Here is a 13,658-nt window from a genome sequence, read left to right as displayed (position 1 = left end):
CCGCAGCGATACTTATATGGATCGGGCTGCACGCCGCAGCGATATATATATTGGATCGGGCTGCGTGTCGCGACGATATAACGCTTGGGCTGTAGGAGCCCCTCCGGAGTCTGTACACCCCTAGTGAGCGTAGTCGACTATAAACTATGGATCGGGATGCACGCCGCAGCGACTATTATGATTATTACTATTATGAAATATTATTGAGCCTGTGCTGAGTGTGAGTACTGTGTGACGAGAGCTAAGTCACGAGTGCCTGAGAGGCTATATTTGTGAGTGATACCTTGCCCGAGCGGCCCATTTATGACATATTTGGTGATTTCACTCTTCCTTTTATAATGAGCCTCTGTTGAAAACTGCTAAGTAAATGATTTCAAGTATTTCAATTTAAATTGAAGTTTTACGAAGCAACTAGCTTTTAAACTGTTGAGTTTGACTTAATATTCTGTTGTATACTTTTATATAAGATTTTTAACTGCTTGTCACTGCACTCAGACCTTATTTACTTTAGTTACTTACTGAGTTGGCGTACTCACGTTACTCCCTGCACCTTGTGTGCAGATTCAGGTGCCCGATCAGTAGAGTGAGGGTTACCAGCATTTTCAGAGCTTATCAGAGACTGCAAGGTAGCTGCACGGCGTCCGCAGCCCTGCTTTCCTCCTTCCTATCCTTGTTTCTGCATTTTTAGACTTATCATGTATTAGACAGTCGGATTGGTTGTATTTAGAGGCTTTAGACTTATGACTACCAGATGGTTGAGCTGTGNAGAGCTGAGTCACGAGTAACTGAGAGGCTTGCCCGATGGGCTATACTTATAAGTGATACTTTGCCCGAGGGGCTTATTTATGATATTTCTGTTTTCACTCTTCTTTTATACTGAGCCTCTATTGAAAAAGGTTGAATAAATGCTTTAAAGGATTTTCATTGAAACTGGAGTTTTTACGAGATATTTGGTTATGGAACTGCAGATTTTGACTTTGATATTTCTGTTGAGATTCTTGATAAAGTGTGCATATGATTTTAAATGCTCGTCACTGCACTCAGACATTATTTACTTTGGTTACTTACTGAGTTGGCGTACTCACGTTACTCCCTGTACCTTGTGTGCAGATCCAGGTGCCAGAGCATCAGAGTGAGAGCTTTCAGCATCTTCTGTGTGTTTCCAGAGTTAGCAAGGTAGCTGCACGGCGCTCGCAGCCCTGCCCTTCTCCTTCCTATCCTAGTACTTTATATTTCAGACTTATTTTGTATTAAGCAGACAGTGTTGAGTTGTACTTAGTGGCTCATGACTAGTGACACCAGATTCGAGCTGTGTTGATGTGTTTTCGTACTGGTTTCCGCGTATTTCTGTTGATATATTAAAAATGAAAGATTTGAGACTTAATCTATTTTCGAAAATGAATTTATAAAAAGAACTCAATGTTGTAAATGTTGAATTGGCTTGCCTAGTACTGTGATAGGCGCTATCACGGCCGGGGTGGTTTGGGGTCGTGACAAGTTGGTATCAGAGCCTAGGTTACATAGGTCTCACGGGTCATGAGCCGGTTTAGTAGAGTCTCGCGGATCGGTATGAAGACATCTGTACTTATCCTCGGGAGGCTGCAGAACCTTTAGGAAAAACTTCACATTCTTGAAATTCCTGTCGTGCGAATCTGTTGATTCTGGTGCTAAACTTCTGTTATTCTATTCTGTCACAGATGGTGAGGACACGTGCTACCAGTCAGGACGGGCGACCACTTGTACCACCAGTTGGGGCCACTAGAGGCCAAGGACGCGGTCGAGGCCGTGGTAGGGGCAGGGGTGTAGCCCGCACAACAGCTAAGGCAGTGCCTGCAGATCACCAGCCGCCCCAGTTCATGATCAGGTCCCAGTTACGGACGCTCTAGCAGGACCATCTCAGGCACCGGCTGTGCCGATTGTGATTCCAGGCCTTCAGGAGGCCCTAGCCCAGATTCTATCAGTGTGCAGTGGCCTGGTTCAGGCGGTCTCAGTTACTATGGCCGCAGCTACTTCTCAGGCCGGGGTAGGTACTCAGACTCCCGCTGCTCGCACACCTAACCAGGTTGTGTAGGGACTTCAGACACCGGGGGCACCTCCAGCCCAGCCGGTTGCACCAGCTCAGGATTATGTGGTAGCTGTTATGCTTGACGACAAGCAGCATCGATTGGAGATGTTTGGTAGACTTGATCCTCCGGCTTTCAGTGGTGCAGAAGGCGAGGATGCCCATGGTTTCTTAGACAAGTGTCAGAGGATGGTTTGGACCGCGGGTATTTTGGAGACCAGTGGGGTCTCGTTTACCACCTTCCAGTTTTCAGGAGCTGCCTTTACTTGGTGGGAGGCTTTTGAGAGGCGTAGGCCTGTTGATGCAGCGCCCCTTACTTGGCAGCAGTTCTCCGCTCTCTTTTTGGAGAAGTATGTGCCATAGTCTCGAAGAGAGGAGCTGCGCAGGAAGTTCGAACAGTTGCGTCAGGATGATATGACTTTGATGCAGTACGATATGAGATTTTTAGAGTTAGCTCGTCATGCTTTTTGGTTGGTTCCTATAGATAGAGAGGATCAGGAGGTTCGTGGATGGCCTTACATATCAACTTTGGATCCTTATACCAGAAAGAGTGTGTCAGGTGCTACTTTTGAGCAGGTTGTTGATATTGCTCGAGAGATTGAGTCAGTTCGCCGCCAGGAGCGAGATGAGAGGGAGGCCAAGAGGTCTCGAGGATCTGGTAGTTTTGGTGGAACTCCTTCGAGAGGCCAGTTTCAGCACAGCAGAGGCCGTCCATTCAGACATGCTCAGTCGGCTCGCCCAGTTCATCATGGGGAATCATCGGGCCATGGTTCTCATAGTTTTCCTCAGTTCCATTCATCACTTAGTGCCCTTCTAGCCCAGAGTTCGTCCCGTGCTCCATCAGTTCAGGGCTCTTCCGTACCAGGTTCATCAGCTAGTCATCCCGGTGCTAGGGGTTCCCTTCAGTCCCCGTCTCCAGCACCAGGGAGTTGTTATGAGTGTGGAGAGTTTGGGCATATGAGGAGGCAGTGTCCTTGTCTTCTTGGGGGGCCCAGCTCAGCAGAGGAGTCAGCCCTCGACATTAGCTCCAGTTACTTCACCACCTGCTCAGGCAGCCAGGGGTGGGGGTCAGTCAGCTAGGGGTTGCCCAGAGAGGGAGGTCGATCAGGTGGTGGTCAGGCCCGTTTCTATGCACTCCCAACTAGACCCGATGCTATTGCTTCAGATGCTGTGATTACAAGTATTGTCTTAATTTGCCACATAGATGCCTCTGTGTTATTTGATTCTGGTTCAACTTTTTCATATGTGTCATCATATTTTGCTCGTTATTTGGATACGCCCCGTGAGTTTCTTGTTCATCTGTTCCTGTATCTACTCCAGTGGGTGATACTATTGTTGTGGATCGTGTATACTGGTCATGTGTGATGACTATTGGGGGTCTGGAGACCCGAGTGGACCTTTTGTTGCTTTGTATGGTGGACTTTGATGTGATATTAGGCATGAATTGGCTATCTCCGTGTCGCGCTATATTGGACTGTCATGCTAAGACAGTGACGTTGGCTTTGCCGGGTGTGCCACGGATTGAGTGGCGAGGTTCGACTGAGTTTTGTCCCCTAGTAGGGTGATTTCATTTCTGAAGGCCCAGCGGATGGTTGGGAAAGGTTGTCTATCATACTTAGCTTTTGTAAGGGATGTCAGTGCAGAGACTCCTAGTATTGATTCTTTTCCAGTAGTGAGGGATTTTCCCTATGTGTTTCCTGCAGACCTGCCAGGCATGTCACCGGACAGGGATATTGATTTTGGTATTGATTTGGTGCCAGACACTCAGCCTATTTCTATTCCACTGTATCGTATGGCACCGGTGGAGTTGAAAGAGTTGAAGGAGCAGCTTCAGGAACTTCTTGATAAGGGGTTTATTCGGCCTAGTGTGTCGCCTGTTCTATTTGTGAAGAAGAAGGATGGCACGATGAGGATGTGCATCGATTATAGGCAGTTGAACAAAGTTACAATCAAGAACAAGTATCCTTTGCCTCGTATTGATGATTTATTTGACTAGCTTCAGGGAGCGAGAGTGTTCTCCAAGATTGATCTCCGGTCAGGGTATCACCAGTTGAAGATCAGGGACTCGGATATTCTTAAGACGACTTTTAGGACCCGATATGGTCTTTATGAGTTCCTTGTGATGTCTTTTGGGATGACCAATGCCCCAGCAGCGTTCATGCATTTGATGAACATCATGTTTCGGCCTTATCTCGACTCGTTTGTGATTGTTTTCATTGATGATATTCTGGTGTACTTGCGTAGTCAGGAGGAGCACGCCGAGCATTTGAGAGTTGTATTGTAGCGGTTGAGGGAGGAGAAGCTTTATGCAAAGTTCTCCAAGTGTGAGTTTTGGCTCAGTTCAGTGGCTTTCTTGGGGCACGTGGTGTCCAGTGAGGGTATTCAGGTTGATCTGAGGAAGATAGAGGCGGTTCAGAGATGGCCCAGACCGTCTTCAGCCATAGAGATTCGCAGCTTTCTTAGTTTGGCGGGTTATTACCGTCGGTTCGTTAGGATTTCATCTATTGCATCACCCTTGACCAAATTGACTCAAAAGGGTGCTTTATTCAGGTGGTCGGATGAGTGTGAGACGAGCTTTCAGAAGCTCAAGACTACCTTGACCACATCTCAAGTGTTAGTTTTACCATCAGCTTCAGGTTTATATACAGTGTATTGTGATGCTTCGATAGTTGGTATTGGGTGTGTGTTGATGCAGGAGGGTAGAGTGATTGCTTATGCTTCTCATCAGTTGAAGCCCCATGTGAAGACTACCCTGTTCACGATTTGGAGTTGGCTGCCATTGTTCACGCGTTGAAGATTTGGAGGCATTATCTCTATGGTGTGTCTTGTGAGGTGTTTACTGATCATTGCAGCCTCCAACACTTGTTCAAACAGAAGGATCTCAATTTGAGGCAGCGAAGATGGTTGGAGCTGCTAAAGGATTATGATATCACTATCTTGTATCATCCGGAAAAGGCCAATGTAGTGGCCGATGCCTTGAGTAGGAAGGCGGTGAGTATGGGCAGTTTGGCATATATTCTTGTTGGGGAGAGACCTCTTGCAGTTGATATTCAAGCCTTAGCCAATCGGTTCGTGAGGTTGGATATTTCGGAGTCCAGTCGGGTATTAACTTGTGTGGTTTCTCGGTCTTCCTTATTTGATCGCATCAGAGAGCGCCAGTATGATGATCATCATTTGCTTGTCCTTAAGGATAGAGTTCAGCACAACGATGACAGAGATGTGACTATTGGTGATGACGGAGTATTGAGGATGCAGGGCCGGATATGTGTGCCCAATGTAGATGGGCTTCGAGAGTTGAATTTAGAGGAGGCTCATAGCTCGCGGTATTCTATCCATCCGAGTGCCGCGAAGTTGTATCAGGATTTGAGACAGCACTATTGGTGGAGGAGAATGAAGAAGGATATTGTGGGATTTGTAGCTCGGTGTCTCAATTGTCAGCAGGTAATATATGAGCATCAGAGACCGGGTGGCTTTCTTCAGCCGTTAAATATTCCAGAATGGAAGTGGGAGTGGATCACCATGGATTTCGTAGTTGAGCTCCCACGGACTTTGGAGAAGTTCGATTCTATTTGGGTGATTGTGGATCAGCTGACCAAGTCCGCGCACTTCATTCCTGTGTGTACTACCTATTCTTCAGAGCAGTTAGCAGAGATTTATATCCGAGAGATCGTTCGCTTGCATTGTGTCCCAGTTTCTGTCATTTCAGATAGAGGTACTCAGTTCACTTCGTAGTTTTGGAGGGCCGTGCAACAAGAGTTGGGTACTAAGGTTGAGTTGAGCACAACTTTTCACCATCAGACGGACAGGCAGTCCGAGCGCACTATTCAGATATTGGAGGACATGTTGCGCGCTTGTGTCATTGATTTTGGGGGTTCATGGGATCAGTTTCTACCGCTCGCGGAGTTTGCATACAACAACAGTTATCAGTCGAGTATTCAAATGGCTCCATATGAGGCCTTATATGGGAGACGGTGTAGATCTCCAGTTGGTTGGTTTGAGCCGGGTGAGGCTAGTTTTTTGGTACAGACTTAGTACAGGATGCTTTGGACAAGGTGAGAGTGATCCAGGAGCGGCTTCGTACAGCGCAGTCGAGACAGAAGAGTTATGCTGAAGGAAGGTCTGTGATGTGTCTTACATGGTTGGGGAGAAGGTTCTACTGAAGGTTTCAGCCATGAAAGGTGATATGAAATTCGAGAAGAAGGGTAAATTGAGTCCTCGGTTCATTGGTCCTTTTGAGGTGCTTCGGAGGATTGGGGAGGTGGCTTATGAGCTTGCTTTGCCACCTAGCTTGTCGAGTGTGCATTCGGTATTTCATGTTTCTATGCTTCGGAAGTATATTGGCGATCTGTCTCATGTTTTGGATTTTAGCACGGTTTAGTTAGACGGTGATTTAACTTATGATCTGTCTTAGTCCCGTTCTCCCATTTCTGCTTTCTTATGTGTTGTTCAGCTACATTTCATCGTATCGCATTGGTTAATTCAGGTTCGGATTGGTTTTGTAGAGAAATGAGGCACTTAGTCTCTTTTTGGGAAGCTTTAACCGGAAAAGTCAACCGGAAGTTGACTTGTGAGTAAATGATCTTGAAACTTGGTTTTTATGGTCCGGATAGCTTTGTGAGGTGATATGGGTCTTAGGAGCGTGATCAGAATGTATTTTGGAGGTCCGTGGTAGATTTAGGCTTGAATTGGCAAAATTGGAATTTTGGCGTTTTCCGGTTGGTAGTGGAAATCTTGATATCGGGGTCGGAATGGAATTCCGAAAATTGGAGTAGGTCCGTTGTGTCGGTGTGTGTGCTAAATTTCAGGTCATTTGGATGAGGTTTGATAGACTTTTTGATCGATTGCGGAATTCGAAAGTTTTAGAATCCTTAGGCTTGAATCCGAGGGTGCTTTGGTGTTTCGATATCGTTTTGAGTGTTTTGAAGGTTGAAATAAGTTTGAATAGTGATATGTGACTCGTTCATATTTTAGGATGAGGTCCCGGGGGCCTCGGCATGATTTCGGATGGTTATCGGAGAGTTGGAAAATAGAGTTTACAGCTGAAGCTGCTGTGTTTCTGTCATAACCGCACATGCGGATTGGGGACCGTAGGTGCGAGCCGCAGAAGCGGCATTTTGATCGCAGGAGCGAAGGCTAGTTGCCTGGGGATGCAGTGCAGAAGCGGAGGTTAGACGCACCTGCGAGCCCGCAGATGCGGTGGCTTGATCGAAGGTGCGGATGGGGACTTTGAGTGAAATTCCGCAGATGCGGACTTCTTGTCGCAGGTGCGAGGGTCGCATATGCGGTATTGGACCGGAGTTGAAGCTTTTTGGAGGTTTTGAAGAGGGAATCAAGGGGGTTTTCATTGAGGTAAGTTTCTTGAACCTTAAACTCGATTCTATGGTGAATTTCAGTGGATTAGACATGGAAATTTATGAGATTAAGGGTGAAAAATTGGAAGTTAGGGCTTGAAATTGGAGAGGTAAAATTGGGGATTTGAGGGACCATTTGAGGTCCGATTTTGATGTTCTTGGTATGTATGGACTCGTTGGAGGATAAGGATTCTATTGATATGAATTTTATTAGATTCCGAGCCGTGGGCGCTGATAACTATAGATTTTGACGCATTTTATACTCCTTCTTGCTTATGCTTTGATTAGAAATTCATACAAAAATAGTCCCAAAAAGGCTCAGAAGTTGTACTTGATTGCAGGTTTGATCAACAAAAGGACAGGATGTCAAAGATCAGCTCAAAATGAGTGAAACTTGCACAAGTGCCAAAGACAAGACAAGCTCAGGCAAAACAGGCCCAGTGCGGCCGCACACCAATTTGTGCGGTCCACACTAGGAGATTCAGAGAGGTCGATTCCAAAGCAAAAAGGCAATGCGGCCGCACTAGGATTTGTGCGGTCTGCACTGTGACCAATGCGGCCACACTTGATTCTGTGCGGTCCGCAGAGCCAAGATTTAGAGAATGCCAGTTTTGATTTTTCGAGCCAATGCGGTCCGCAGCCCATTTTGTGCGGACCGCACTAGGAGCCTCCGCGGCCGCAGTCCATTCTCTGCGGTCCGCAGTGCCAAGGTTCAGAGAGCTGTTTTTCAAGTCCAAAGCCCTAGTGCGGACCGCTGTCCATTTTGTGCGGTCCGCACTAACCCCGCAGGGGTATTTTTGTCCAGAATTGTCAGCTTAGTATAAATAGCTTCTTTTCCATTTTTAGGTCAAGCAGATAGTATCAGAACATAGCTGCGCTCGTGGGTTCGAAGTTTGTAGCCATTTTGGGCAATTTTATCTACATTTCATCATTGAATCTTTGTGTTTATCTTAGTAATTAATTAATATGAGTTTATCTTCATCTATTTCTTGTTTTTCTTCTTTAATTATGAGCAGCTAGACCCATAAGCTAGGGTTGTGGCTTAACCCTAGTGTGGGTAATTGATAGGTCTTGTATTTTAGGGTTTAATTGACTATGGGTGTTTGATATTTTGCCTAATTCTATGTTGAATTGTTAAATTAGTGGTTGCACACACTAGTTTGTGTTTAGTTGACTTTTGCTCTTCTTGAGAAGGAGAGCCTATGTTTCTAGAATTAGTCCGACAAGGAGTTGGGGCGTGTTCAAGAGAATTGATAGCCCCAATTAAAGGGTTAAACCGAGAGATCGTAATACCCGACTTGAACCCTAGTTGCTTGTGCAAATTTGCATACCCAATTGATCTTGAGAAAGTCAATTCGGGCAAAATGACTCGAACCACCGAGAGGTGTAGAGTGGGTAAAATCGTGCAACGGTTATATCATACTCCCCAAATATGTCAAACATGCCTTAGACTCAAGTACCCGTAAATTGACCACCTAGGCGGAAGTCACTACCCTAGTGCCTTTTAACCTATTTGAACAACTCGTAGCATTATAACTCTTAGCATAATTTAGTTGCAATTATCATTTGTAGTTTGATAATAGTAGAAGTAAACAAAAAAATACAAAAATGAATAGAAGTGTAATTTGGAACATATACGCAACTCTAAACTAGATAGATACTCGATTCCAATTCTAGCTCTTAGTGGATATCGATCCCGACCCAAAATCGGGTAAAAGCTGCTCCGACCCTCTCTCGCTACTTAATTAGTAGAGCGGGGTAGGCCGTGATCACTTTTTGGCACCGTTGCTGGGGTGCTAACGGTTTTGGCTATCTATCTAGATAGATTTGTATTTTGTTCTTCTTTCCTTCTTTGTTACTAATTTGTTTGTGTCAATACATCAGGTACACATATGGCTTTAAATGCTAATGACCCTCTTGGAAATGTGAATGCGGGGGAGGAGGTAGATGACAATAGAGATGAAGAGGTGCCTCTAGTACCTCAAGGACAACGTAGAGGCCGCCAGGCCAATGCAAATGACAATATTCCAGACCCTCCTCTGCCACCTCCAAGAGTGGCTCCTAGAGTTCTTCCCAACCAAGGCTATGCGAGTGCTATTGTCCCGCCCCGAATCCGGGTGGGCAATTTTCAAATAACCAACGTGATGCTAACATTATTGGAGCAGCGTGGGTATTTCACAGGTGCTCCCACTCAGAATGCGTACAAACATCTCAAGGGGTTCGTTGATACCTGTTGGGGGAGCAAGCAAACCAATGTGTCCGAGGATGCACTTCGATTGAGGCTTTTCCCATTCTCACTTAGGGGGAAAGCATTGGATTGGCTTGAGCGACTTCCCAACCCAATAATGATATGACAGAGGCCATGATACAACAGACCTTCTATCGGGGCATCAATACAACGAATCAGTACATAGTGAATCAATTGGCTGGGGGAAATTTCATGAAGCTGCCTTATGATGAAGCTTGTGCTATTCTTGATGAAATGGCTGACACATCCTCCGCTTGGCAAAGTAGAGCCAATGTACCACAGGGTGACCCCACGGTCACTCATCTGCATAAATAACTACATGACCATGTCAGGCTATAGCAGAACTTACAACAACAATGAACCAACTAGCAAAGACACAGTTACAACAAGTTCAAAATCCTCGCCAAGTAAATGCTATGGAGGGTGTTAACATGCTTGTGAACAATAGAAGACAGAGAGGTCAACAGAACCAAGGGAATTCGGATCAGTTTGACAATGATTGTGGTGGATTCCAAGATGATTGTTATGATGGGCAAACGAAGAGGTGCAATATGTGAATAATTACCAAGGCCAAAGAGGCAATTCTTCTAACCAACAACAACAATGGCGATCCTAGGGCAATTGGGGTAACCAACAACAAGGCAACAATAACTGGAACAATCAACAACAAGGGAACAACAATTGGGGAAATCAGAATAACAACCGGAACAATCAGGGAAACTGGGGCAACAACAATAATTGGGGCGGAAATAAAATCAATCAAGGTGGATGGAACAATAATCAAGGAAATCAGGGGCAAGGCTTTCAAAGGTCCCCAATGTACCAACAACCGAGCAACCCACCACCTTTTCCATCCCAGGGTCCTAGTACATCCAACAATAAAATAGGTAGAATTGAAATGATGTTCGAACATATGATGAAAAAGAATGCGGACTCCGATGTGCAACTGGCTTCTCATAATACTTCAATTAGGAATTTGGAGGTCCAGCTAGGACAAATCTCTCAGTCTTTAAATACACGCCCTAAGGGTGCTCTACCAAGTGATACGGTAGTGAACCCAAAGGGAGGGAACAATCATGTTATGGCTGTGACAACTAGGAGTGGACGAGGCAGTGATGTGAATGCCTCCAAACAAACGTAAGTTTTGGGTGAAGAAGTTGAGTTGCAAGAAGATAAAGTTCCTTTGGTGGTTGAGAATGTGGTTGATGAAAATGTGAATGGAGAAGTGAGGATCAATATTCAAGATGCCAAGGTGGAAACACAAAGTGACGTGAACCCGTCTAGGGAGCACATAATTGACATGCCGGAGCCGATTGTGCCAAAAGCCAAGGCTCCCTTGCCTAGGCCACCTCCCCCTTATCCTCAGAGGCTAGCCAAGCAGAAAAATGAGAATCAATTCAAAAAGTTCATTGACAGGATGAAGAGCTTATCCATTAATGTTCCTTTGGTAGAGGCTTTAGAGCAGATGCCTGGCTATGCGAAATTCATGAAAGATTTGGTGACAAAGAAAAGATCCATGGACTATGAAACTATTAAGATGACACACCAAGTTAGTGCTATAGTACATTCAATGGCTCCAAAATTAGAGGATCCCGGTGCTTTCACTATCCCCTGCACTATAGGGAGTGCAGACTTTGCTAAAGCTTTATGTGATCTCGGGGTAAGCATCAACTTAATGCCCTACTCAGTTTTCAAGACTTTGGGTATTAGGCCACCGAGGCCAACTTCCATGCGATTGCAAATGGCAGATAAATCAATGAAGCGACCACTGGGTATTGTTGATGATGTGCTCGTCCGGGTGGACAAATTTATCTTGCCAGCTGATTTTGTGATCTTGGATTGTGAGATAGATTAAGAGGTCCCGATCATATTAGGGAGACCTTTCCTTGCTACGGGGAAGGCACTAGTGGATGTGGAAGCATGGGAACTCACTTTCAGGGTGGGTGATGAAAAGGTCGTTTTTCATGTGTGCAAGTCAATGAATCAGCCCAATTGTTACGAAGTGTGCTCATTTATTGATCTAGTCACGGCTGTGATAATTGATGATACTAGTGCAATGATCAATGTTGAGGACCCTTTGGAGGCTGTATTGTTGAATCTTGATGTCAATGATGATGCGGGCCGAGTGGAGTGCGTGAATGCTTTACATGGAATGGGCTCTTATTCCTATGAGCCTAGGAAACTCTCTTTGGATCTTGAAAATAGAAAGACCCCTCCAACGAAGCCTTCAATTGAGGAACCTTCGGCGTTGGAGTTGAAGCCATTACCTCCACACCTCAGGTATGAATTCTTGGGCTCTAATTCAACTTTAGCAGTTATTCTTTCCTCTTGTCTTACTAACATGCAGGTAAATGCCACATTGGCGGCGCTCAAAAGCGGAAAAAGGCAATTGGATGGACTCTAGCTGATATTCGGGGAATAAGCCCCGCATTTTATATGCACAAGATTATTTTGGAAGTTGATGCAAAACCCTCCTTGGAACATCAAAGGAGGTCAAACGAGGCAATGCAAGAAGTTGTGAAAAAAGAGGTGATCAAGTGGTTAGATGCAGGCATTGTGTATCCTATCTCTGACAACTCATGGACTTCTCCGGTGCAATGTGTGCCGAAGAAGGGTGGTATGACCATGGTGACCAATGCTAGTAATGAACTTATTCCAACCCGGACAGTGACCGGATGGAGGGTGTGCATGGACTACCGCAAGCTGAACAAGGTGACCCGCAAGGATCACTTCCCATTGCCTTTCCTGGACCAGATGCTTGATCGTCTTGCTGGGNATGGGTGTTTGATATTTGGGCAAATTTCATGTTTAATTGCTGAACTAGTGGTTGCAAACACTAGTTTGTGTTTAGTTGACTTGAGCTCTTCTTGAGAAAGAAAGCCTAAGTCTCCGGATTTGGTCCAACAAGGAATTGGGGCGTACTCAAGAGATTGATAGCCCCAATTAAAGGGTTAAACCTCGAGAGAGTAATACCCGACTTGAACCCTAGTTGCTCGTGCAAATTTGCATACCCAATCGGTCTTGAGAAAGTCAATCCGGGCAAAATCACTCGAACCACCGAGAGGTGTAGAGTGGGTAAAGTCGTGCAACGGTTGTATCATACTCCCCAAATATGTCAAACGTGCCTTAGATTCAAGTACCCGTTTATTGACCGCCTAGGCGGAAGTCACTACCCTAGTGCCTTTTCAACCATTTGAACAACCCGTAGCATTATAACTCTTAGCTAAATCTAGTTGCATTTACCATTTGTAGATTGATAAATAGTACAAGTAAAACAAAAACCCCAAAAATGTTTAGAAGTGTAATTTGGAACACATACGCAACTCTACACTAGATAGATACTCGATTCCAAATTCTAGCTCTCTCTAGAATTCGATCCCGACCCTAAATCGGGTAAAAGCTGCTCCGACCCTCTCTCGCTACTTAATTAGTAGTGCGGAGTAGGCCGCGATCACTTTTTGGCGCCGTTGCCGGGGAGCTTTCGGCTTTGGCTATCTATCTAGATAGATTTGTGTTTTGTTCTTCTTTCCTTCTTTGTTACTAATTTTTTTGTGTCAATACATTAGGTACAAAATGGCATTAAATGCTAATGACCCTCTTGGAAACGTGAATGCGGGGGAGGAGGTAGATGACAATGGAGATGAAGAGGTGCCTCTTGCACCTCAAGGACAACGTAGAGGCCGCCAGGCCAATGCAAATGAGAACGTCCCAGACCTTCCTCCGCCACCTCTAAGAGTGGCTCCTAGAGTTCTTCTCAACCAAGGCTATGCAAGTGCAATTGTTTCGCCCCGGATCCAGGTGGGTAATTTTCAAATAACCAACGTGATGCTGACATTATTGGAGCAGCGTGGGTATTTCACTGGTGCTCCCACTCAGAATGCGTACAAACATCTCAAGGGGTTCGTGGATACCTGTTGGGGGAGCAAGCAAACCAATGTGTCCGAGGATGCACTTCGATTGAGGCTTTTCCCATTCTCACTTAGGGGGAAAGCATTGG

Source organism: Nicotiana attenuata, unplaced genomic scaffold, assembly GCF_001879085.1.
Source record: "Nicotiana attenuata strain UT unplaced genomic scaffold, NIATTr2, whole genome shotgun sequence".
Classification (NCBI taxonomy): Eukaryota; Viridiplantae; Streptophyta; class Magnoliopsida; order Solanales; family Solanaceae; genus Nicotiana; species Nicotiana attenuata.
This window is presented reverse-complemented; position numbering follows the sequence as displayed.